This window comes from Oryx dammah, unplaced genomic scaffold, assembly GCF_014754425.2.
Source record: "Oryx dammah isolate SB20612 unplaced genomic scaffold, SCBI_Odam_1.1 HiC_scaffold_16, whole genome shotgun sequence".
Taxonomy (NCBI): Eukaryota; Metazoa; Chordata; class Mammalia; order Artiodactyla; family Bovidae; genus Oryx; species Oryx dammah.
Window position 1 is genome coordinate 4240448 of NW_024070200.1, and position 26192 is coordinate 4266639.

General features: G+C 53.9%; 1 protein-coding gene and 1 long non-coding RNA gene across 13 annotated transcripts in view; one reads left to right on the forward strand and one right to left on the reverse strand.

The window, feature by feature from the left end:
* The window catches only part of LOC120875188 (beta/gamma crystallin domain-containing protein 2-like), a 35332-nt gene extending 32843 nt beyond the window's left edge, over window positions 1-2489 (reverse strand). For 8 of the 12 annotated variants that reach the window (XR_005723852.1, XR_005723853.1, XM_040256917.1 and 5 more), the window contains exon 1: window positions 2384-2487. The gene's annotated coding sequence lies outside the window, so the exon portion shown is untranslated. Of the gene's footprint in view, window positions 1-2383 lie in introns of all 12 variants that reach the window. The other 4 variants (XR_005723856.1, XR_005723857.1, XR_005723855.1 and 1 more) reach the window with 2 other exon arrangements.
* LOC120875189 overlaps window positions 1-11188 on the forward strand; it is a 15439-nt gene extending 4251 nt beyond the window's left edge. The window contains exon 3 of the long non-coding RNA XR_005723858.1: window positions 11175-11188. This is a non-coding gene — a long non-coding RNA (uncharacterized LOC120875189). The remainder of the gene's footprint in view (window positions 1-11174) is intronic.
* The last annotated feature ends 15004 nt before the right edge of the window (window positions 11189-26192 follow it).

Below are 26192 nucleotides of genomic sequence, written 5' to 3' on the forward strand. Positions count from 1 at the left end.
GGGGGGAAGGGGGAGCGGAGAGGGAATGAGAGAGGAAGGGGGGAAAGGAGGGGTGACGCAAATGGGAGGGGCTGGGGAATGGGAGGGGGAGGAAGGAAAGGGGGAGGGGGAGGAGGGAGAGGAGCGGAAAGGGGAGGAGGGAGAGAAGTGGGAGGGGGTAAGGAAGATTTGATTGACAGAGCACAAGTGATCGCGGTGTGCGCATGCGCAACCTGAAGCCTAGGTTAGCGGGCCGAGAGCTATTTACAGACACCGACCGCTAGGGGGCGCGCGACCAGCACCTAGAAGCCGAGAGTAGGCACCTGCGCGCACCCCAGCCTCCCGCCCGCGCCCGGCCCGCAGCTGCCAGGGGCACAGCTGGCACAAGGTGGAGGGGGCGTCCAACAGGTCTCAGGCCTAAGAAAGTGGGGGGGGCAGAGCCTACCCCAGCCAATCGCGCAGGGCCGCTATGTCCCCTAAACGCCACGCCGGCCGACACCAGCCAGAATCCACCTGTGGATTCTATGAGGGGGTGCTCGCCCCCTCCCATACAGGTCCTGAGGTCCTTCTGCGCCCCCCAACTGCGGGGGTCAATCTGGCACCAGAAAGAGCTGAGCATTTCAAGGGGACAGTCGCCATAGGGGTCTTTCCAGAACAAGATTCCACTTTTGATGGGTAAAAACACCGAAATCTTGGCGCCAATCTCAAGAAAATGCAATTACACATTCACTAATTAAAATGATAAAGGCCCAGTTTTCAATACACTATTTTCACACACTTATGTGTCTCTGGACACATGATACAAATACGGTACCACTAGGAAATGAATGTAGCCAAAACCGCCTAAAATTACCCTGACCACCACCGAGCCCCCCACCCCACCCCAAATCTCGTTTCCTTTTCTCCGCCACAGTAAGAATCTCAAGACCCCCGCACGATGGCGCCTAATTAACCGTTTTACGGCTTCTCCATCCTATTCAGATGAGCCACACCTTCTCAGACCCTCAAAACCCAAAACGGCCGAAATAAACTCATCTGTGTCCACGCTCTTCCACGACGCCCTAGGTCACGCAATCAGTGCCGACCACGGCATCGCGACCCAGCGCGAAATCCTGCAGCCGCTCCCCAGGTTTCCTGGGGGTCTTAAAACATTTCTTCTCTAGGTAGATGCACCCAGAACTCTCCAGGAAATCCCGCGCCCGACCCCCTCCAGCAGGAGAACAAAGGCCACCTCCCCTCCCCACCCCGCCCCCCCAAATTCCGCAGTGCCGCGGGCGCCCTCTGGCGGCCAGCGAGAAAACCTTCCAGAAACCTGCCACGTAGCAACCCGCTCGCGCTCCCCCTCCCCAAGCCCGCCGGCCCACTGTGGGGAGGGGGCGGCGTGGGGGGGTGCTTGACAGGGACAAAGGAAACGGCAAGAGGCGGTTCGATCAAAAATCAAAAGCCCACAACACGTCAGAACCTTCCAGGGACCATCGCGCAACACCGAGAAGACCCCCGATCCCCCAGTTCTCCGCTCCCAGAGCCCAGAACTCCCCCAACACGCCCCCTTTTTCTGTATTTCTCTCTTTCCTGTTGACCAGCCCCTCCAGACCCAAGAACACAGCCTTCCCGCCACCTCAACCCACCCCTTGCCTCTATTCTGCATGCACCCCTAATCACTTGACCCGCCCCCCCCCCCTCAGCCGCCCTTCTGCACGGAACCCGTCCTGGGGTGGGGGGGCTTCTGGAAGGTTTGCACTTGGGCGCCATATCTCTCCACTATTTTAATAAACCAGATGATATCAGGTAGTAATGCTACTGTCTGAATTTTGACTGGAGTAGGCTTTGCACTAACCTGTGTACTTGGATTCGGAACCCCTAGCGGATAAGTACCTCCACTCCTGATGCCTACGGCCACCAAGAACCTGGCCAAAACTAGCGGGAAAATATGCCCGGGAGACTCTGGCTTTTGGGGTGCTCCCCCCATTTCTTAGGGAATGTGGAATGCATCCACCACCACCTCTCTCACCACTCGTGATTCTCAAGGTGGCTTCAAACCCAGAAAATCTCGGTTTTGGACCGCGGTGAGTGCGGCACACTGGCCTCTGACAAGGGGTTGATCGGATTCCTCCCACTCCGTAACTGAAGCTGCGACCACCCAGCCTGCCCTCAGTGACCATACTGGAAGGGGGCCCTGTGATTCTTTTTTTTTCCCCCGTCCTCCAGGAAAATGTGCCTCGAGACTTTCCTTCCCGACATGATTCCGTCGCCGATGCTCGGGGACCAGGCTAAGTGGTCGCCTTCAGGAGACGGTCTCGGGTATCTATCTCGCTGCAGGTCCAGTAGGACGGAGCCCAGCCCAGAAGGGGGTGTCGTCTTCCTTTTGCACATCCTTTCGGGCAAAGGATGGCCAACCACTCACCGGGTAGGGAGGTTCTCGCGTGGGCGCCCGGGCTCTCCGGAGGAGCCGCGGCCCAGGCCAGCGGGCCAAGGCGCGCTCCATCCCAGCTCTCCGCCGTCTGCGCTAGGGGCTGGCTGGGTGGGGTTTATATGGAGGCGCAGAAGGGGTGGTCTCTGACGTCAGTGCATTCTGCTGCAATGCGCTCATTTCTCCAAAAGTGATTGGCCGGAAAAATGAGCCCCCCAGATTCGATGACAAATTGCTCTAGCCGCACCCAGATTGCAGCAAAGAAGGGAGGGAAAAATCCTGCCGCAGTGCCCCTCGCCGCCATGGCCAACACCCTGAGCGCGCCGGCGCTTCTTCCCTCCACGCGCAGTGCCCCTCGCCGCCATGGCCAACACCCTGAGCGCGCCGGCGCTTCTTCCCTCCGCGAGCCCAGCGCGCCCAGCGGGGGAGGTTTCTGTGCACGATTTGCTGGGAGACCTGGACAAGGGGTGGTTGTCTTCGGGCGGGCGGAGAGCAAAGCTGGGGCGCTGGGGGCGGCAGATCGCACACCTGGCTATTTCGGAACCTCTATCAGAGGATGCAGCTTAGGGAAAGAAAAGGATGCTTTCTGCTTATTGTCCTGGGAAATAAAATGCCCTAGGCAAGACAAGCGGCACCCAAACGTAAGTCGGCGGCTGTCACCTCCTTCTAGCCTACCCGTCCCTTTCTGATCAGGAGACTCCATAGTGCACCTCCGAGTCAGAAAAACCAGGTTGTGAGTTCCCGGCTCTGCCGCTTACAGCCTGGGTACCCAGAACCCTGCAATGCCCCCCCTCCTCTGCCAAGAGGTCCGTTTCCTCCACTTTAAAGAAAAGCGGGGGTACCCCTAAGAAAGGGAGTTATAGTAATCTAGACACGAGATGTGTCCCTATAGGGAAAGTACTTTTCAAGGAGGTCCGTGTCCCACCGGGAGATCCATAGGGCACCCCCCTCCAAATTTGAGATCACTTCCCCACACATACAACTTTGAACCACCACCACCACCACCACCACCCCCCCCCCGTCGCCCCCGGGGAAACAGGCAGCGACACATGTTGCCGCAGACCAGAGCTTCACGGCCTCGGACTCCGGGACTTGGCACATGAGACTTAATCCTTAACAGGTGCCGCCTTCGGCAGCTCTGCCGGGCACCGAGCGGCAGAGTGGGCAGAACAGTCAATCAAATGTCCTCTCGCAAAGGTCAAAATGCTGTTGAAAGGGACTAAGGATCTATCTTAGGGCGACAGGTGGGTGGCAGCCGGGAGGACAAGGATGAAGCGCCTAGTGACAGAAGAGGGGTAAGAATGAGTGATGGGTCCCTAAGGGGAAAGACAGAGCGGCTCCGCAGGAGGTATCAAGTTAGAAAGAGCCCCCACGCTCTTCTGGGGCGCTTCAGAGGCGCTTCAGAACCAACAACACCCTCGCCCCCTCGCCCTCTCCCCGCGCCGTGGCAAGCGATCCTGTAGGTGACTATAAAACTGTCGGGAGATTCCTGGGCAGAAAAGAAGGGACTGAGCTATTTGTAAGCCCACCACAAGAGACAGGGAAGTGAAAACGGACCACCCAGTCGCACGAGACACCGAGCCTCGGGCAGGGGGCTCATTTACAGGCGGGCTGTTGGGTAGATGAAGATAAGTGGGCTTTGGGGTCCATGGCGAGGAGCTACCTTAAAGTGTCAGATAACGTAAGAGGGGGACGAGAACCCCCTTTACAGCCTGGTTGAGAGCATGCAAGGTGCCCCAGAGACTAGAGCCCCAGCCGCAGGACTTGCAAAACAGAAAGGCCCGCACCAACCACGGGTGTCAAGAAAGCTTCAAAAAATCATGGCTCCGAGCATCCTCGTCAACAGGAGAGCGTTTATTAGCCACGGTATTAATAGCTAGGAAACAGCCGGAGCCAGCAGGGACCAATCAGCGGCCAGGAGCCCCTGTCGTCAAGCCGGCGCGGCCAATCAGACACCCGCAGGCCCGGTTGCTAGCCTCTCGGGGGCAGAGGCGAGAGGGGTGCACATTGTCATGGGGGCGCCAGCTCGCCCTCCGCGCGCGTGGGAAGTCTGCGTGGGAGCGGAGGCGGCCACCAGAGAGCGTCAGTAGTTACGCACTAGGGGTCCCTGGAGGCTGTTCCAGAGACGGCCTCCTGGCGTCATTCCTGCAGCCCCGAATGGACATGAGCGATGCTCTGGGAGGAGCCCCCAGCTCTGGTTGGGGTGCCTCCGAGAGGCCCTGGAAAGAGAAACTCCAGATGGCCAATGCGCATCTCCGTCCTCGAGGCCTGGCCCCCGGGGGGAGAGGTGGGCCTCCCGGCGCAGAGTCTGCCTCGCTGCTTTTTTTCTGGCTCCTTGGCCTGCGGCTCAGAGCTTCACAGTAAATCCCACTCCTCTTTTTCAAGGTCTCAGTGACGGGCCAAGGTAAAAGACCCTGGAAAGCCTGTGTTTCTGACAAAAGCGCCGCGGGTTTGAATCCTAGCTCTGCTCCCTCTTTAACTGGGAGGCTGCTGTCCAGGCCTTTCACTCTGGGCCCCTATTTCCTCATCTGGAAAAAGGAAAGAGTTGGACAAGATGGTCCCCAAGGAGCCTTCCAGGCCTGCTCTGCTTGATTTGAATGTATACATCAGGCGAGTCAAATGTCTTCCAGAACATTCTGCATGACAGTAATTAGTATCAGGTGTATCCTGTCGTCCATGTGGTTACTTCATCATGCTGCTTTTCTTTCCATTGTATTTTATTTTAAACAGAACTCCATGGCAACATGTTTATCCTTTTGGCTTCCTAAAAGAAAGAAAGAAAGAGATAGAAGGGGAAAAAGGCAGAGAGAAAGACAGACTGCTGTAAACTAATCTCTACTGAGCTTGGTTTAACCACACACACACACACACACACACACACACAGAGTCCATATTTTTAAATTTTTTTCCTCTTTTCTGGAGCTCAGAACCTAACTTTTTAAATATTTGTTGGTCCAAAGCAAAAAAAAAAAAAAAAAAGAACTTGAAAGAGCTAACTCTATGGTAATATTTGGATCCAAACTGCTTCTCAATCTGAACAATGTCATGTAAGCTTTACTTGCTGGAAAAAAGACATATGAAGGCTCAGATCATATCAATAGGGCAAAACAGACAAGGAAATCCAAGTTTGAGAAATGGCTCACTTTCTTTCTGTACATGCTAAAACCCAACTCTCCTGAAGATCCCTGGAGGAGAGCCAGTGGCCCAGACACACAGTTTAGCCTGCTCCCTCATTCTCTTTCTCTTTTTTCATGTAGATTTAATTCAAAGCATACATTTTTCTTCTTTTTTAAATTCATTCTTGGGAGCCCTCAAAAGCCATGTGAGCAGTCTCCTATCCACATGTACATACTTGTGGGCAAGTAGACAAACGTCCTAAGATTCAGCCAGGAAATGAAGACAAGCTCCTCCCATAGCCATCTTCCAGGAGTGGGTAAATGTGTTCCCTTATTCAAAACCACACTCAGGCTTCTACTGCTCAGCGACCCCTGAGTGCCTGCCCCTCTAAGCTGACCTTCTCAGTCTTCCAGGTAAAATGCTTCTGTTCCCTGGAAATCTCTCCCTCGAGCCATCTTCCTTCCACACATCCTGAGGCTGGCCACAGTGATGGCTGATGCTTCTGCCTTCTTGATGCCAGGACCAGTGCCAGCCTCTGGCAATTCAAAACCCCCCAAATCACACATCCCTGAACCACCCTCACTCCCCCTAGACCTCATCCCAAGGCAAAGAAGCAGAAGGGCACACAGAGGGTCTTCCTATGAACCTGCTTTGTGGTGAGGGAGACTGGAATTATCAGATACCACCTCTGTGCCTCCTGTAAAGTACAAAACTGGGCATCAAGGATTCAGGGAGAATGATCTAACACAATCCTGTCTTCTGGGATGCTGGAATTGACAGTAACTCTTCTAGAACAAGGGCAACCCACTCCAGTATTCTTGGCTGGAGAAATCCATGGACAAAGGAGCCTGGCAGGCTATAGTCCATGGGGTCCCAAAGAGTCGGACACGACTGAGCGACTATCACTCACTTCTAGAACACACGCTCATCTGTGACTCCTATACTAACCACCTTTCGAGAACTTGATTTTGCCCTCAACACAAAGCCTGAACACTTGAGCTTGGCATTTAAGGACTTATAGGAGGGATTCCCTTTTTTCTTTCTGCTCTCACTTATCCAAACACAATTCCTACGCACACACCCTGCAAGTCAGAGTCTTGGTGGTCCCTGTGGTGTGTCGTGATCCTGTGGTTGGTAAGCAGGGAGCCTCACGGCTTCTTGATCACATGTGGATTTTTTACCCATGACCCCAATGTCAGGAGCATGCTGCTCCCTGGAACCTGAGCTCCGGGTGCAGCCCCAACCTTTGCATAGAAGAGTTTGCCAAACTGTAGATATTAAAAGACAAATAAAATGCAGCGCCTTTCATGAAAGGCCACGGATAAAGCTGACTTCCCAGTAAACTGCTGGCCTTCCAGGCAGTGTGTTGTGTTTGACTCTGGGGTGTGTAGTGTGGGGGAGACAGGGTGGGCACTGCTCTTTAGAGATCCTTTTCATGATTAGAGCCAGTGAAAAGGAGCTGGAAGGTAATACCTCCAAATTACCCCCAAACCATTAGCTGTTCTGGGCGAATAAATTCTGAGTGGTTTGTCTTCTTTCCACTTTTATGGATTTCTCTACTGACATGTATTGCTTTTATTTTTCTTTGAAAATGCAGCAATCCAAGAAGACTGACCATTTGAGCCTCTTTCTGACAGGCCTCAAATAGAAAATATTTTTCTAGTAAGTAAATAAAAATCACGAGACTCAGGACTCCCCCTCCTGAGTAGTTCAAGGCACTGTCCTCGGATGGAGGCATTTGGGCGTGGGATGGGAGTGAGGGGTCCGGGGGCAGCCCCACAGCCACACTTGACACCTGGAAAGTCTCTCTTGATCCCATCACAGAGGTGAACAAATTCCAAGCTGATAACAGTAAAAGAAATGGAATGTCAGTGGGTACCCGTGCACAGAGGGACCTAAGGAAATCCACTTACTAGGGGACAAGGCAGGCCAAGAATGGGGTCTTGGCGAGGAAGCCCACCACGACAGGGTGGATTTTAGAAGTCACATCCTGACACCAGGAGAAGGTGGCCACGTTGCCCAGCCACGCCCCCACCCAGCCCCCCTGGCTCTGGGTGTGGGCCAGCCCGGATTCAAGCAAGGGGTTTTTTTGGCCCAACTCCATGGAAATATTTCCTTCGGTGGAGCAAAGAACTGCTTCATTCAACTGCCTGCGGCTAGGGAGGGGGCTGGCTTTGCTATGTTGACAGAACTGCAGAGGCCTGGGGAGGGGCCCCCAAGGAGAAAATGTATTCCAGGTAGAACAGGCCTGGAAAGTTTGCCTTTTTTTTTTTTTCAAACTAAAAGGTTGCTGACAGTTGAAAAACTGCCACCCCACCCAAGAGGCCCCAGGAGAAGACATCTGTGCTAGATTTCAGCAAGGTCCAGCGCAAAGACCTGTCTCCTTAACAGCCAAGGAAAGAGGACCATTTGCAGACTCACTTTTCACTTTCAGCTTAAACATTCAAGGTCTGGATCCTTCCAAAGCCCACGGTTGGCTTCCCCGGGCCAAGTCTGCTGATACCTGAGTCTCTGAGCTCACCCAGAAGCCACTAGCTCACTAGTAGAGTCAAGGGCACCCAGAGGACCCTGTAGCCCGTGTGCCCTCAGAGGTTGACTTCCAGGGCACGCACCATCCTCCTTGGCTGACCCTAGTGTACTGATGTCCGTGGCCTCAGAGAGATCACCCAGAAACAGAGAGACCCCCCGCCCCTTCACCAAAAAGCCAGAAGGAACCACACTTATATGACTCCTGCCTGAGAGCAGAGCTCAGAAGCTCATCTGCAACAGTCTCCAGGGGAGTGGTGTGCCTGCCACCCACGGTGCTCCTAGGGGTGAAAGGAGATCAGAAACCAGCGGAGGGCAGAGAGCGACGTGCAGGTGGGGACCACTCAGAGCAGGGGCTGCCCTACGTTGAGTTGGTGACACCGGCCACCTGAACTGAGGGGGCTGTGCTGTGCTGCGCTCAGCTGCTTCAGTCCTGTCCAACTCTTTGCAACCCCATGAGCTGTAGCCCACCAGGCTCCTCTGTCCGTGGGATTTTCCTGCAAGAATACTGGAGTGGATTGCCCATGCTGTCCTCCAAGGGATCTTCCTGATGCAGGGATCAAACCCATCTCTCCTGCATCTCCTGCATTGCAGGCAGATTCTTTACCACCGAGCCCCCAGGGAAGCCCAAATGAAAGGGCTGAGACCCTGTAATCACGGTGCCGATTGCTAGTGTTTGGTCCCAGCTCTTGGGTAGACCAGTAGTCTTGCCAGTGGGTGAGAGTTCGGGCTCTGAGTTTAGACTTCAGAGGGAAGTTCACTTGCTTGCTACCCACATACCTTAAGTTAGTTGTTTAACCTCGTTTTCAGAGTCTGTAGAATGGAGAGTAAATGTCTCCTTCTGGAGGGAAGATTAAGTGGACAGAAAAAAACAAAACAAAAAAAAAACATATGCTGTATCACCATGTGTCTCCAATCCGTATGACACCAAGGGTGAAGATGGCAATTAGAAATCTTGTTTTCTATGTTATTTGCTTTTACTGTATAAGAAGCATGCATTTGTTCTGTACTTTACAAAAATTAAATCCAACGTACGTGCTAGAAGTGAGCCAAGGTCTGTGCTGTGTGCCCCATTGCCCTGCCATGGACATAGAGATGCCCTTCCTACATGGGTAGACAACCTTGACTGCTATTGTCTCAAAAATGCCTGGGAGCTTGGTTGCTGCTCCTCAAAGCGTGAGGAATGGGCTTGCTGGTCCCCACAATCAGCCGGAGAGGAAAACGAAACATGCCCCCCCAACTTCAGCCTCTTTGCTGAGCCCTGTGGGTTCTCTGCGGACCAGGCTGGCCACCCTAGTGCAGCCACCCGGCCCAGCACCCCTCTGTCCCCATCACCAAGAGCCCCGTCTCTTCCTCGACAGGACCCCCATCCCAAAGATGAGAATGTGAGATACAGTCCACAAGCTTGGTGGGAAAGAGATCGTCCAGATAAAAATATCCCCACAGCACTGGGCCTGCTTCCTCCCCCTCTTCCTGTTCTCCTGCCCCTGGTAGGACTCAGGCCCTCTGGGGTCAACATGAAACATTTGTCAAGGAGGCAGCCTTGACAGCCAAGGAAGAGGTGGGTGAGAATGCAGGCTCTGACGTCAGGCCTGATTCAAATCTGATACCATCTGTTGCTCGTAACTTGACCTCGAGGGGAGGTATCATGCCCCTCTGTCTCTCAGTTTCCTTATCTGTAAAATGGGGACAACCATCGTGCCAGCCCCCGCCCTCCCAGGGTTGTTGAGAAGGAGAAGGGAGGCATACGTGTAAAGCCCTCAGAGCAGCGCCTGAGTACTCAGTGGAGCCCTGGTAACTGGAGTGGCATCCTCCCCACCCCCACACAGACAGCCATGCTGTCCCAGAGAGAGTTGATCTCACAAGGCCATCCTTCCCATGGGGATGCAGAGCGAGAAACCTTGGCCACAGTCTTCTGGTTCAGGAGAAATAGCTCTGGGGCTGGCAGATAAGAGCTATACTTCTCCGTCCTGGGAATTGTGGGGTAGGGACAGAGGCAAAGATTCTAAGGGTGACCAGTCACCCTTTATGCCAGCCCCTGCTGCGTGCCCTTCCTCGAGCCAGAGTGCAGAAACATCTTGAGGCCTCAGTTTCCCCAAAAGCTCCCCCCACCACACCACGAAGGGAGCTCCACCACCAGGGTGGCTGGGGGTGACCACAGGTCACAGAGGGTCATCTCTGAGCACCACAGGTCCCCTGTACCTTGCCCTTGTCTACCCAGTTGCTCAGGCTTACGGCTCTGCAAACGCTTGGCCCTCGGAGACACCGGGCTCAAATGTTCAACATACCCTTTAGGTGTTTGCGGAAAGGATGAGCTTAAAGGCGCCTGCCTTTAGGTAAACAGAGCTGCCCTTGCACATTTGATGATAAAGAAAAGCAAACAAAGGCCACCTTTCAAAGCCTGCTCCAACCTGAAGACAGCGAAGCCTTTGTGAACCGGTGGGGGCAGAGGGCTTCGGGAAGGCTCTGGGAAGCCCAGGCCCTTTGAGTAGAGTGTTGCCCACTCACCCCACTGAGCTCTGGTTTCCTCTGCAAAAATACGGAAATCAGGGATTCACACCCCAGGTGGGCCCTGAACACAGAATGCTAAGAACTGCTGAGAACAGAGTGCTAAGAACAAAAAAGCCTCCTGCTTTATTAGGAGGGTCAGTGGCCACGAGGGTCAATGTCCATGGCCGGAGGTGGACCATCTGAGCCAGTCACCCTGTAGGTGGGACGCGTGCAGCGGAGCCAGGACACCCAGCACTGCCTGCCCCCAAGATACACCAGCGAGAGCCCGCACCTTTAGCCTGTGCCTTGCTAACGTTGAAAGATGAATTCCAGACAGTTCTGTTGATGCATTCATTCATTCACTCATTCATTCACCCCTTTCAAGAAACACCTATTGGATGCCTAAGGCTGGCACCGTTTCAAGTGCTGGGGGGCAGGACAGCCAGTGACGGGCACGCTCCCTGCCTCTGGGACTCACGGAGCTGAGCCTTGCACCAACTGTGCACCAGGCTCAGCTCTGGCCACCTCTGCTCCCATCTCAGATGGACGGTGTGCTCAGCCCAGGCCCTGAAAGCAAGTGAGCGCCTCCCACCCTCCCTGGAAGGAGGAATCAGCAAGGGGCAGCTTTATCATTTAACTAAAAGAGAGAGAGCCCCTTAGGGGCCAGGACACCCAGGGGAAAGCTGCCATCTCTCTGCCGGGTCTGACTATCAGGAATTCTGAGCCCACGTCCTTTCCCGACAGTCTGGCGTCATGTACATTTCCCAGAAATTCTCCCTGTTTACTCTGAGGGGCCTCCCTACAACAGAAGTCGTTCAAATCCCTCTCTCGGCCGCAAGTCCCTTTCCGGCTGGCTTGGGGCACCCACATCTCAGAGCGGTAGACGTATGGCCATGTGGCAGCCAGAGATCCAAGCAAAACTGTCTGGCTGCCTGGCCTGAGCTGACCCCAGAAGGCCTCAGTGTACCCCCAGCCCCCTGCTTCGAGGGTTCCTACGGGACCCTCACACACACCCTGAACAGACAGTGCAGACCCAGGCCCGGATTTGGGTTGGTTTCCACACCCCAACTCAAAGCCCTGATTGGGAGAAACCTCAGTGCAATTAGACAAGGGGGGATGGGAGTGCCAGGAAGAAACTGCGGATGTGTGTAAACTGCCATCTCCCACCAAGCTGGAGAGGGAGCCTGAAATACAGGGGGGAGGGTGGGGGGCAGAATGCGGAGGAGAGAGGAAGATGGGGGTGGAGTAGGCAGGGGGCCCAGGTGACTGGGTGCTCTCTGGCAAGGCCCCTCAAAGTCCCCTTTCTGGGTGAGGTTTCCACAGGGGAAGAGCATGTCCACAGCAAACCAGAAGGCTCCACCCTGCCCTGTCCCAGGACCTTATCTTTATAAAGGATGTGCTGGCCAGTCCCGCCCAGGAACAACTGTGGCAGAAGAAATATAGACAGCGAGGGGCCAGCAGGAAGGCCCTGACTCCCGAGGGAAGCCCCTCTGTTTCCCGCATCCTATTCCTGTAGTCTCAGAATAAAACATCCGCGTTGAGTTCCCGCAGTCCAGCTCACCGGAGAGCAGAGGCTCAAAACAAACAGCCCAGTGGTGACTGAGGCAGAAGGTGGGGCAGAGGCCCAGAGCCTGGTGGAGACGCTGCCCCTCTCCGCCTAGCGAGCAACATGAGCTGGGAGGAATCGGGCGGGGGGCGGGGTCCCAAGTCTGGAGTCGTACACCCCAACAAGAGGCTGACCTGGCACCCAGAAAGGGGAGCCCCCAACCCACACAGCTGGAGGAAACTGGGAGGCAGCCCCTGGTCGCTCCGCCCTGCCCCAGGGTCCTTGCACATCCTGTGAGTGAAGAGAAAGATTGGGGGTCCGGGAAGGCAGCCCAAAAGGCAGGGCATCTTGTGCCCAGCCTGCTCGCAAGGGCAATGCCCCAGACCACAGGAAGCAATTCACCCTGCTGCCTTTCAGGAGCACTCCTACCCTCTCCAGTCCCCCAACCTTGTGGCAGGTCCCAGGAGGGGGCTAGGCCCTTGGCAAAAGTTGTTGCCACTTCCCATGTGGTGAAGGCAGCGTTATGCCTGCATTTTGAACCAAATGGAGAGACAGACGATGTGAGGGACTTGAACATCTGCTCCTGGAGTCAGGGGATCCTGACCCCGAAGGCTGGGGCGGGGGTCTCTGAACCAGGGACTGGGGCTCAGGCTACCACGCAGCTCCCCGGGGGCCGTCTGTGCTGAGCAGAGCACGGGTGCCAAGCTGCGTTCCCCTAGATCAGGATTCACACTTGAACCCGTGTTCCCCCTAAAAGAAGTGCAAAAACCTGTCTCATCCTTCACTCTAGGCAAAACCGTGTGCCGAGGCCACGGCGGCTTTGTGACTCTCCAGCATCCCTCGCCGCCACCTGCAGCCAGGAGAGATGGCCAGGGAGACTCTGGGTCCCAGGCCAGCATCGCCCCAAGGGGGCTGCAAAGCGAAAAGGGCAATGCCTGATTTGGACCAGGCAGACTGTCTCCACAGGACTTCTGTTTGTTTAAGATCTACATTCTTTTACTAAACTATTTGGAATATTCATCATAAAATGCCACCCACCCCGTACACACACACACACACACACACGCACGCACGCACGCACGCACGCACAGGCACACATGCAGTTTCCCTCATCAACTTGTTACCACACCTGCCATCTAAATGGGCACAACTTTTCTGGAAAGCCCTCTGGCAGAAGAGAGCCGACATTTAAGTGCGCAGGAGTCTGAGCCCTGCTACTTCCTCTAGAATCGATTCCCGCGGAAATGATTGTGCAGGGTGCGGAGACGCAGAGCCGCGCGGGGCTGTCATCAGGCAAACGGAAAACAATGCCGACCATGTGCTCTGAGTGCCTGTTTACTATTTAATAGCTCCTTTAACCTTCACCCCTGCACTTCATCACGCCTGTCTGCAAATATGGAAACTGAGGCATGGAGAAACAGCTAGTGAGGAGCCACCCTGGGGTTCCTGCCGCAAGGCGCTTCTTCCTGTTGCACTGCAATCACCTTTCCCCACCCCCCCCACCTTGCCCACCGGGGGGCACAGAGCACACCAAGGTTCAAGACATGGAACTCTGGTCTTGGCCATGCCAGTGACAAGGAATCCCTGGGGGAGATCCTCTGGGCACGACGTTCCAGTTTGGGGGTTATGCCTTCTCCTCCAGCTGTGATAAGACCCCCATATTCATCCTGGGGAGTGGGGCATCACTGCACCTGGTGTGAGGGTGCCACACAGAAACCCCTTTGCGCTAACCCTCCACAGAGAACCTGGGGTCTTTGGGCTTCCTGGTTTCCCTAGCTGGGGAGAACGGCCTGTCGCAGTTCCCACCACGACTCCAGCAAATGCCACGAGGGCCACGCAGTGGCTCTGAGGTCACTGCCCGAGCCGCCATGCCACGTGCTGCAGAGAGTGAGGTGAAGGAGGACCCCAGCCCCGCCATCCCGGGGCTCCCTTCACTGCCAGCTGTGAGCCGTGGTGCTGCACACGGTGGCCCCGTGGCAAGGGGAACAGGTGTCTGTGCGTCGCCCACCAGGGGCCTCAGAGGCCGTGGGGTCCGGGGGAAGCTCGCTGAGCCGAAGCACTGCAGCCCAGGGTAACTGGCCAGGTGCACGTACCAGCCAAGGATCCTGGCCTCTTGTGGGAACACAAACAGTTCAAAACCACTGGTGTGGAGCCCATAGCATTTAAACTATCATATTTTCCAGGCCACCAAGCAGCCCAGGCGCACACCGGCGCTTCCCAAAGTCTCGTTTGCATTTACTCCACAGGTAAATATTACTAGTAATTGCCTAAGGGGCTTCGGAAGTCTCGGGTGAAACCTGCAGGTGTCACGCCTCCTCTGAGACTCCTTGACCCTAAGCCCTTTCCTTGGTCCCCAAGACTGAGCAGGAGGAGGGGGGAAGGGCCGCTTCACTCCTCCCCCCACCACAGACCCGGTCATTTGCAAACTAGCCAGACCAGGCTGGGGGCCTGAAACTTCCAGCGGGAGAGTTCTTCCCCTTCTTAAAGGAACAGAGCATCCCCAGCTGGGAGCAGCCCTGGACCAAAGACCACCTCCCCTGGGGAAATTCGTTTCCTTTCCCTCCCCGGGCTCAACGGCACTATCCACACTCCAGGCTCCGGGAGGGAACCCAGAAATCCTGTCGGTGGGCAGTTTTCATGCCAGAGCCTGGGATGGGGGTGGGGCGCTCTTTCTGGGTCCCTGAGGAACCAGTTAGGCATCTCCTTACAACGGATCGTGATTTGGGGGATCATGCTATGACCTGTGTTATATGTGCCTCCAAATCCTGCCCACTCTTCCCTTTCATAAAAGCCTCCGCTGAGGTTCCCGGCAGCCCAGAGATTCATTTAAGCTCCCCAGCTCCAATCTGGCAACTCTAAGATGAGGGCCAGACTGTCATGGGAGAGACTTCTGGAAAAGCAGGACCCGGGGCTCTGCTCAGTGCTAGGGAGCAAAACTGCTGCTTCTCAGAGTAACGGGGCTGGAGGGCCCCCATCCTTGGAACTAGGAAGCAGTCTAAGGCCACTTCCTGTGGATGGAGCTGGCCCAGACATACATGTGCATGTGGCGGGTGTGGGCGTGAGGCAGGTTGTAGCACATGACGCCGCTCGGACTTACGCCTGGAGGAGTGTGATGCCCAGCTTGGCATCATCTCTAAGCACTTCTGCGACCCCCAGGACTCAGCCACCTCTAGACCACCTCTGGACTTGACTCCAACAGCCTAGAAGGCTGAAGTCTTCAGGGAGCAGGAGATGACCATCCCCCATCATGGGTGAATAATTCCCTGAGAACCAAGAGCCTTGGGGGAGGGAGGGTCGCCTAAGAGTCAAGTATCAGTTCTTCTAGAAAAGCGGAGTTTCGGATGGGGGAGGTGCAGGACCAGGGCCTTGAGCAATTTGGCTGTAGCCTTTCCCCTAAAGACTTGAGACTGCGTGCAAAGTGGCCCGAAGACTGTGGATAACCCGCGGCACGGAGAATCACCGAGACCCGTGAAATCACCAACCATAGCGAATGATGGTGAATCACGGGAAGCTGTGCTGAAGGGAGATGCATCTGGGCAAAGAAGCACCTGGAAGCCCAGAGGTCAAGGCAGAGCGGTGTGCCGGTTACAGCATCAGGCTGGCAAGTGCCGTCTCCTCTCAGACCCATGACTTCTTAGCAATCCCCGATTGAGTCTGGGACTTGCATACTGCCCTGGCCCCCGGGCCACCCCGCAGCCTCCCCTCAGTGCACCAGAGGTGTGGTCTCTTCGCTCAAAGAGTGGAGCTATAGGGACCAAATCTGCAAAACTCAACAGTTTAGATTCCGGGCCTGAAAGAGGCGGACGTGCCGATCTCCTTCTAGGAGCATCAGGCCGCCCCCACCCCAACAGTTCAGCCCGCAGGGGAGAGACATTTGCAAAACAGCAGGCTAGGTTGGGGGCCACCCCACCTCTGGAGTCAGGAAGTAAGTAAGTCTTTACCCCTCTTTCTCTTCTTAAAGTAGCAGGGTGTCCCCAGTTGGGCGGCAAGGAACAGCTTCTAAGGATGAAATATAAGGGGTTCACCTCGGCGGGAGGTCAGCTACTGCCGCAGCCCAGGCAAAGCCTTTCTGTCAACAATGATTTTCCCCAGATGTGGAGAGAAGCCAGTGTGGTCACCCACATGTTGTGGTTCTTGAGGGCATTGATTCTGGCATGCTCACACAATTCACAGTATTTTCAGGAACCACACTACAACGCTTATTTCATTTATTTACCACAACAATGAGAGGAAATGGGTCTTTTGTCTTCCAGTTTGGGAGAATCCCAAATTGGCTTCTCTCATTCACCAGGTGGGGGGCCAGAACCACACAAACTGTCTGAGGAAAGACGGGGTTACAGACAGGCTCTCAGCAGGAGAATTGGATCTTTGGAGCCGCCCCCCACTCAATGGTTTCCCTAAATAGGAAGAAGGGTCCATCTCCATGGCAGGATTTCAGCACCTCCTCAAGAGGATGCCCAGGGTTGCCTGAGAATCACTGGGGTTGGTGCTATGTCGTGTGTACCTTGAAATGAGAACCTGAGAATCACAGAGGTGCGGGAAGTCCCAAACAAGGGTGAATAGCAGTTAAATCACAGAGAAGCCAAGAAAGGCTGGGACCCCCTAGGGCATCAGGGCAGATCTGCTGAGGCAGTTACAACGCTGCTGCGGGAAGACAGTTCAGCGGGCCTCGGGCCACTGGCGGATCTCGGGCAACTGATGGACTGGGGGCACCTAGCGAACCGCGGGCAACTGGCAGACCGCGGGCCACTGATGGACTGCAGGCATCTGGCAGGTCACGGGCGTCTGGTGGGTCTCAGGCGGCCAGAGGACCGTGGCAACCGGCGGGTCATGGAGTCCTGGTGGACCGCGGCAACTAGTGAGCCGCGGACAACCGGCGGGTCATGGAGTCCTGGTGGATCGCGGGCAACTAGTGAACCACGAGCAACTGGCGGGTCTCAGGTATCTGGCGGGTTCTGAGCAACTGGCAGACCGCGAACAGTTGGCAGACATTGGGAAACTGGCAAGCCGTGGGTATCTGGCAATCCATGGAGTACTGGCAGAATTGGGGAATTAGCGGGCCAGGGGCAACTGACGGACCGCAGGCAACTGTGGGCCGTGGGCAACTGGCAGAGCCTGGTTCAAACTGTGCTCCTTTTGGCCAAAGGAGTAGTTAATGATTTTGGAGTGACGCTGCAGGTGCCAAACCTCCCCGAAGACCCTGGACTCATTTCCTTAGACCCAGGGACTCAAAGAGAAAGATGCCGCCAGTCTCAGTGGTAGCCCACCGCGGGCTAAGTGAGCCATTTGCAAAACAGTAAGGGGTGTGTGAGCCTCCCTCAGAATTCTGTAGGCTTTTGAGTTTCCTCTTAAAGAAACAGGTCACAGGTAACAGGCTTTCAGGAACTGCGCAAAGGGTAACATTGAAGTTGTCCTAGAGAGGTTTTTAGCCCCTGCATTGAGATCCCTTTTCCCCAGGTGGGAGAGGCAGAGTGTACCCTGAGACCTTTTGGTCCCCCAGACCCCGGGAGTAATCACATGCCACTTAAAGCATCAGAGAGCTGAGCAAATGTTATGAAACCTGGCAAATCACGGTGAACTGTGGGCACAGATCATGGTCTGGCAGGGGTGGAGCAGGGAGGCCAGAGGAACCGTGGTGAGCCTCAGCATCTGTGCAGGATTACGGGGCCGGATGCAGCCTGACCACGGGCCACTGGCAAACCACGACCCAGAGGAAGTTGCCTCTCACAGCCCAGCAAATTTTGCAACCCCTATTTAGGGTCTGCGGCATGGAAATCCTCTTCACTTCCTAGCCACTGGCAGTGCCTGGGCTGGGCACTCTAGATTATAGGGGAACCCAGCAGGTGCCAAACCACACCTGGAATCCCAGAGCTCAGTTCTATAGCCCCCAGGTCTGAAAAAAGAGAGTTGTGCTCTCTTTAACCTAGGGCTGGGTTTGTTCCCACTCTCTGGGGGGTTTTGTCCTTCCCCGCATGCAGGCCTCCAGTAAGACTGGGCCATTACAAAGCGGCAGGAGGGCAGTCCAGAGAAAGAGAATATGGTAATTCCTTTGGCTCTTTCCTCTTTTCCTACACTGTGGGTCTTCTCTTAAAGGGGAAGAGGATCTCTAGGCAGGCTTAAAGGGGTAGTTCAAGTTGGAAAATTACCTAGCTCAGCTGGGAGCTGAAGACAGCAGCAGGGTGTGAGCATGTGTGTGTGTAAGCACGTACATATTCTACCGTCTCCCTGGTGAGGACCCACGGAGTTGTATCCAAAGATGTTGGGAGTGCCAGTCATTCTGAAACCTCGCAGGGCCCTCCTGGGTACAAAAGCCTTTTCTTGTCCTCTGTTTCTGGTTTGTGGAGAAAAAAGGTTTAGTTTCCTGAACTTTCCCTGAGTTTCAAAGTACAGATTCAAGCAATTACCGATTAGGGAAGTAAGAGAATGCAAAAACAAAGGAAAAGCAGTCAAGAAACAAGTACAGCAGTAGAGCAGGGTCCTAGCAGCTCCTCAACGGACAGTCAGAACAACCTGGCACACATCTTTGAGTTGTTTTGCAGGAACTAAGGCCCCCACCCAGGTCACTACCTGCTGAGACCTCAGACTGGTCCGAACCAGAAGGTTGACGGTTAACATTCCTGGAACACTGTGTTACCTCAGGAGACAACCATGCCCCTGAAGTCATCACCCCAAATTTTGCTTTTAAAAATTCTTCCCTGAAGATCACTGGAGAGTTCAGGTTTTTCAATCGTGAGCTGCCTGTTCTATTTGTTCGGCCTTGCAATAAACCTTTGTTTGCTCCAAACTCCAAAGTTTCTATTTGTTTGGCCTCACTGTGCAGCGGGCACATGTACTTGCATTTGACAACAGTTCCGGCTAAATCGTCCTTTCCTTATATCTGGGGAGAAGCTGGTGTCATTTTCCTTCCTACACTCCATTCTGTGTATCAGATTTGGGGGAATCTGGAAGGTTATTGGACCTTAGCATTTATTTAACACGACAAACTTAGGAAATGGGTCTTCTAACTTCCAGTTTTGTATTGGGTTGGCCAGGAGTTTGTTCAAGTTTTTCTGGTACATCCTATAGAAAACCCAAATGAACTTTTTGGCCAACCCAATAAAACCACAAACTGCTCTGTCTCGGGCTTGTGGAAGACCAAACCACACAAACCTCGGAGCAGTCATGAGAAGTCACAGTCAGGCTCTGCTGGGAATGGATTTAGGACAACATTTTAATTAGTAAGTACCAAACACACTTTCCATTGATAACTGTAACACTGAAATTGTGGCATTTTAAATAGTTTCCTCAAAAAAGGAAATTTTCTTTTTCCTGGGAAACATGGAAATCCAATAATGAGCATTGATGTGGCCAGTCTAGGTCACTATGCTTTAGTTAAAGCTAACATCTAAGCAAATATTCACATTTCATGTTTACAATAAGGTGGTACAGAATCTGCCTGCAATGCAGGAGACACGGGTTTGATCTCTGGGAGGGGAAGATCCCCTGAAGAAAGAAATGGCAACCCACTCCAGTATTCTTGCCTGGGAAATAACATGGACAGAGGAGCCTTGTGGGCTACAGTCCTTGGGGTCGCAAAAGAGTAGAAGACGACTTAGTGACTAAAACAACAAAAACAGACTGTGAACTACTTGCATCACTGAATTTTAGCCAAAATTCCATGAGATAATTTAGAGGAATGTCAAATTGTTGAAGTTCAAACTCATAAAACTTTACATTGGGATCACTTTTTTTTTTTTTGCTTCAGTTGCATCTTATTTGAGAATACAGGCAGTTTTTCTTTTCTAATTCCTTGGGAAAATATTTCTCCATAAGTCTTATGTCTTTTTTACTATGGGTTGTTTTTAAGAAAAATTACCAGCTCTGTGGTTAGTTTCCCACAGTTGATAAAAATCTATCAAAAACACCATAATATATAATTAGCAAGGAAAAAAGTTATTTTTCTAAAGCTGCAGGACAGGAAAGAAATAGCACTTCTTATTTGTATAAGCACAAGCACTTTTTAAACCTAGTCCTACGGCAAGTAAATCCTAGTATTCAAAAGTTCTATAAAAATGAACAAAAGGTACATATTTACAGCCATTGCTCCAAGAGTTCAACGTTAGATCTATATGAAAGTTTGCTGGTCTGATTTAAGAGTTCAAAGTTCTTTCTGTTATTTGGCCCAACCATGTCCATATCCTTTCCTGGTGGCTCAGTGGTAAAAAATCTGCCTGCCAAGCAGGAGCCCAGGGTTCGATCCCTGGGTCGTGAAGATTCCCTGGAGAAGGAAATGGCTACCTATTCCAGTATCCTCGCCTGGAAAACCTCATGGACAGAGGAACCTGGTGGGCTACAGTCATGGGGTCGCAAAGAGTCGGACACGACTTAGCAACTAAACCACAACAGAATGTCCATATCCTAGGTAAATTCAGTCCAGAAAACAGAAATTAGGGCCAAGATTCCACATCACAAACCCTCCCCCTACCTATCCCCAGCCTTCCTAAGGCACTGAAGGAGCTTCTGCTAGGAGTTCAAGGTCACAATGGACCCCAAGCCTGTGCGGAGAGCCAGGGATGGAGTGCCAGGCAGCCATAGCACCGTGAACGATGGCAGGACAGCCTTTGAGCTGAGCAGCGTGGCCCATGACCAGCACAGGGACCACGGCCAGCCGTAGCCCCACCAGGACTGTCCCCTCTCACAGCCTCGCTAACAACTGAAATCATGGACTGGCAGCCAGGCACCTTCAGTGCCCTTTACCACCCCCCTTACGCCCCAGCCCTTCCCCTGTGGCTCAGCTGGTAAAGAATCCCCCCACAATGTGGGAGACCTGCGTTTGATCCCTGGGTTGGGAAGATCCCCTGGAGAAGGGAAAGGAGACCCACTCCAGTATTCTGGCCTGGAGAATTCCATGGACTGTATAGTCCATGGGGTCACAAAGAGTCGGACATGACCGAGTGACTTTCATTTACCCCCCAACCATCAGGAAGCCCCACCACACATTTGGGCATTAGGACTCCCTCTGTTTGCTCCAGAAGGTAAGCATACGGCCAAGAAGCACCCAAGTGGCCTGGGTGATTCTGGGGTGGCCCTTGCAGGTACCTAAAAGGCCCGATTCCCCTTGCCTGGAGCTTCGCTGGTCTCCAGTCCTCCCCCCACCTCCTCAACTTCCCCATCCCCTAATTCTCTGGCATTTTCAAGCTAGCACCACTGCGTCGGGGGCCAGAAAATGTGGATTTTGCTTATTGGAAGCACGAGGGTGGGAAGAAGGGGAATTCTTTCCCTTCTTAAATGAGCAGCTGGAGAACCTCTGAAGATTCCCACCCCTGGGGGTCTTTGCTCCGTCCTCTCCCCTTGCCTCATGCTGGGACGGGGGGGGGGGGGGGCCCCCGGGCTTCAGGCTCAGATCTGAGCAGGTTCCCTGCTGCCTTCTGGGGCCCAGGGCCCACACTCCCTCCCCACTGCAACTCTGCTGGGACCCCAGGCGTCTGGTTGCTGCCTACTCTTCACTTAGCTGCTATCTCTAGAGTCTTTACTCGGCATTTATTTGATCGAATCCTCACGACCGCCCCTGGAGGTGTGTTTTCTGTTCTTCTACATTACAGATGCCTAAACTCCAGACGTGAAGGCACTTGACTGTCTGCATTCACTGCGCTAAAACGGTTGGATTCCAGTCTTGTGACTCAAGGCCTGTGTCCTGCCCGGAAAGCCAAGATGGGGGCACAGGACCTCCCTCTCGCCCCCGTCACCACCCCACAGCACAGGATCTTGGAGCAGAGATTAGGGCGGGCAGCGGCCAGGAGCCGTGTCCAGGCTGATGGCTTTAGAATCCACACCCTGGCTGGAGAGGTGAGCCTGGATGGGAGCATGGCAGGTCTGAAGGGGTTGACTATTCTAATAAGAATTGTGCCCTGAAAGTTCTTTATGACTGAAAATGCCACTCAAAGACTTAAGTGCGCCAGTAAGATGCAAGGCCTCCCTGGAGAACCTGGAGGAGAATCTGTCACATGCAAGACGCCAGTAGCCAGGGTTTGATGAGTGACAAGCTTCGGGTACCAAACAGCTCCCCACAGACAGCAGAGGCAAAGGAGCCTGGTAGCAGAAGGGCCGTTCTTTTTCCTGCACAGTCGGAAAGCTCCAGAAAGCCACTCTGACGTTCCCTGGAGCCTTATCTCATTTAATTCTTCCAACAGCCCAATCAGGGAACTGTCATAATATTTTAACCTTTAAGACAATTATGGGAATGATTCTTGTTTCTCAGTTGCTTTTTTTTTTTTTTAAATAAGAACAAACAACACAAAACAAAAACCCAAGCAGGCAGTGGTGTGTGACTCTGGTTCCCACTGTAAACTCCCGCCCCAGCTGCCCGGGGTTAGGGGGGGGATCCTGATCCAGGTGGGTTTCTGGGATTCCAGGTGTGCTGGGGATGGGAGGGTGGATGTGGACGGAAGAGTTTATTTTCCATAGAGTCCCTGTTATCACTAGAGGGTCAGAGGGCACACTGGGTTTTAGAAGGAGCCAAGAGGAGGGCGGGGGGAGATGCTGGCCGATCAGGGGGCCCCTCTGTGTCTTGTGAAGGCAGCCCTCTCAGATCAGCTCTGCTGAGAAGGTCAATCTCAGAGAGTTTGGGGTGGAGGGTGAACCCCAAAATGCTGGGAAGGGGAGGGACATCGCTGACTTGGGGAGATGCAAGTTAGGAATCCCTTCCTTCCTGCAACCTTCTCCCTCTAGAAATGCAAACAGAAGGATGAATTCTTGATGGGCCCTCCTGGGCTGGGAACTGTAGGGGATGGTTTCCAGGGAGAGGTCGGGGGGTGGGTGGGGAGGGTGGTTGTAGCTTCACAACGTCCAGGGAGTGGGCTTGCAGGTTCTCCTTTAACCAAGGAGGAAATGAGAGGCAACTGGGGTCAGTGGAAATCACTCAGCTGAACAAAGATCCAGAGCCTGGGGGAGTCTGCTCTTCCCTTCCCCTCGGCCAGGTGTCCGCGGCTGGACTGTACATCTCCTTCCTCCCGGGGCTCGCTTTTCAGCTCTCTCTCACTCTCCTCCGCCCCGACCCCAGACCCAGCACCTCCCTTGTCCCCTCCCTCCCCGGGGGAAAGCGGGGCCTCAGACGGTCCCAGACCCTCATTCCCAGGGCTCGGTTACAGGGTGAGCAGGGAGTCGGATGAAGCTAATGAGATGGCCGCCCTCCATCCGCTCTGCTTATTGACCCAGGGCAGGAAGCTCGGTGCCCCCGGAGCCCACAGGAGGCGGGTCCCCCCCCCACCTCAGCCCCTCTGCCGTCCCTGAGTCTCTAGGGAAAGCTTGGCGGCCGCCGGCTGACCGCCATAATTCATCTGCCCCCATCCACCAGGGCCTGGGTGACGTCGGTGTGGCAGCCTGGACCTGGGCCTCCTGGGGCTGGATGGAGGGAGTGGGGTGCTGGCGGCCAAGGCCAGGCTCCTCCGACGATCCCCTTCTGGACAGCGAACCCTGGTGGCCCAGGAATCTAGCAGCAGCCCAGAGAGGGCCGTCCCGGGGCCCAGCACCGCAGAGCCCCAGCGCCTTCACTCCCAGCGGTCTGTGGCTGGACCAGGCTGGAAAAATAGGAGCCGCTTCTCCGCTTCCCACCTGGGCTCATCTCTTCTGACCTTCCTCAACGGCAGAGATCTGGACACATCTGCTTTTCAATCGGAAGGCCAAGGTCAGGGCTTGTGTCCAGGGATCAGCGTTGGCCTGGACGGCATGGACAACACCAGAATACCACTTCTGACCTCCTACATCACTGGCCGACATCCTCTAAGAATAAAAGAAGGAGGCAGTAGAGGGGATACATGTTCGGGGCTTCTCAGAATAGGAGTAGGCCGTGGGGCAGCTGTCAAAGGGAAGACCCTCACCCCAGCAGTGAGATGCCAGTGGAGGGGACACCCCAAGGCCAGCCCAGGACCCACTGTGACCTCTTCAACCGGGCCCTGTGCAGAGAGACAGGCTTGAGTCTGGCGGGGGTGGGGGCCTCCACCTGGGGCCCACGGAGGTCGCACCCCCACCCTATTCATTTCTTTCCTGGGTCAGGAGCATCCCTGATGTCCTTCCCCCTGCCAACCCAGCCAGAAGGAAGGGGGGACACGCCATGCTCACAATGACCCAGCCCCAGGACGGAATCATCTCCCACTTAGGCCTCTGTCGCAGGGTCCAGTGATGATGCCAGAAAGAATCACAGAGGAGGCGTCCAAAAATATGATTAATTTCAATTTGTGAGTCACGCGGCTTTACCGAATCCAACTTGAACACAGCACAGGTTAGTCAACGTGGGGAAAGGAGAAAAGGGACGATGAGTCACCGCAGAGAGAAACGCGGGGAGGAGGGGTCTCGGCAGGAGCGGTGGTGGCCGGTCCAGCAAGCGGTCCCCCACAAGCCTGAGTGGGAAGTCTCCCCCTGCTCTGCCAGAGGCTCGGGAGCGTCCATCTGGAACGGCTCTGGGCCGCGTGGCCCTATCAGTTACTCCTTCTGTTCCAGTGAAGTCTTGCCGCGGACGCTGCCAAATGAATTCCTTATCTAAGGTAACACTCTTATCACCCTAAGACACCCGCAGTCCTATACCGGACGTTTCGAAACAACGAACACGAAGTTCGCATTAGCCACGGTGACTCCATTTTCAGCTCTGTCACACCCCTTAAATCCTATACGTCTCACACAAGATGGGTTGGGATCATAACACAAAGGAAATCACGTCATAATAGCCGCATGGTAGCTGTGCAATGTTAATTTACAGTTTACAAACATCATTCATCCTGGGTCCTTAAGAAACTGAAACGGTGGAGAAGTTGGTGAGTAAAAAGCGAAAATAGCTGCAGAGTGGAATGTTCCGGGCATGACGGCCGCTGGTGACGGATGTTTATTGGCCTGTGCCTGGGAAGAAAGGGAGGGCGTTCTGGGGCCAGCAAATGCCTACTGTTTTTCATCTGTTCGAGGGTCTTGGGACAAGCTTAGAGAGCCAGACACAGGGTTCTCTAGAAGTTTCCCTTTCTCAACTGGGATGGCCTCTACCCACAGGGATATCTGGGGGCAGGTGCTCTATAAGCCTTTCAGAGCATTCTCAGGCAAAATTGAATTTAAAAGCGACATGGATGGACGGTGTGGAGTGTTTCTGAGACCTTCTGTGTCTTAGCCACACACTACCTCATCCTGACCCTCCATCACTCAACCCACTGAGGTGTTTCCCCAGAAGTGGGGCTCATCCCCCGGTGAACCCACATTTAGCCAGCCCTCGGCAAGGAAGGGCACAGCAAATGGTCCACAGTTCCCAGTCCTGCCATAAAATTACTGGAGGTGAGCAAGGCTCTTTCAAGTCGAAGTTGCCAGAAGTTTCCTTCCCACCCTAAAATCTTGGAGACCCCTTCACCTCCACCCTAGTTAATCACACTGAAGAAGACAAGATATTGTTGTTTTTGTTGTTCAGTTGCTCAGTTGTATCCAACTCTTTGAGACCCCATGGACTGCAGCACACCAGGCTTCCCTGTCTTCACTATCTCCTGGAGTTTGCTCAAACTCATGTCCATTGAGTCAATGATGCCATCCAACCACCTTGTCCTCTGCTGCCCCCTTCTCCTCTTGCCCTCAAGATATTTTTACCTCTGTAAAAATATGTGTACATGTGACCAGGTGGCTCAGTGGTAAAGAATCCACCTGCCAATGCCAGGAGACACAGATTTGGTCCTGGACTGGGAAGATCCCCCGGAGAAGGAAATGGCTGCTCACTCCAGAATTCTCGCCTGGGAAATCCTATGGACAGAGGAGCCTGGTAGGCTATATAGTCCATGGTGTCACAAAAGGGTCAGACGCAACTTACTGACTCAACAACAACAACAAAATACATGCATATGTGACATACAATACACTGAATATATTTAAATTGTGCACAATAATGTTTTAACATGTATACCACCATGAAGCCATCAGAACAATTAAGGTCATGAATGTAGCTGTTACGATCCAAAATTTATAAACATCCCCTTTGTAATTCCTCCCTGCCACCCTCCTCTTCCCCAGGCAAGCCCTCACCTGCCTTCTGTCTCTGTAGATTAGTTCGCATTTTACAGAGTTCTATAAAGATGGAATGATCATATGTGATTCTTTGGGCCTGGCTTCTCTCATTCACCATAATTA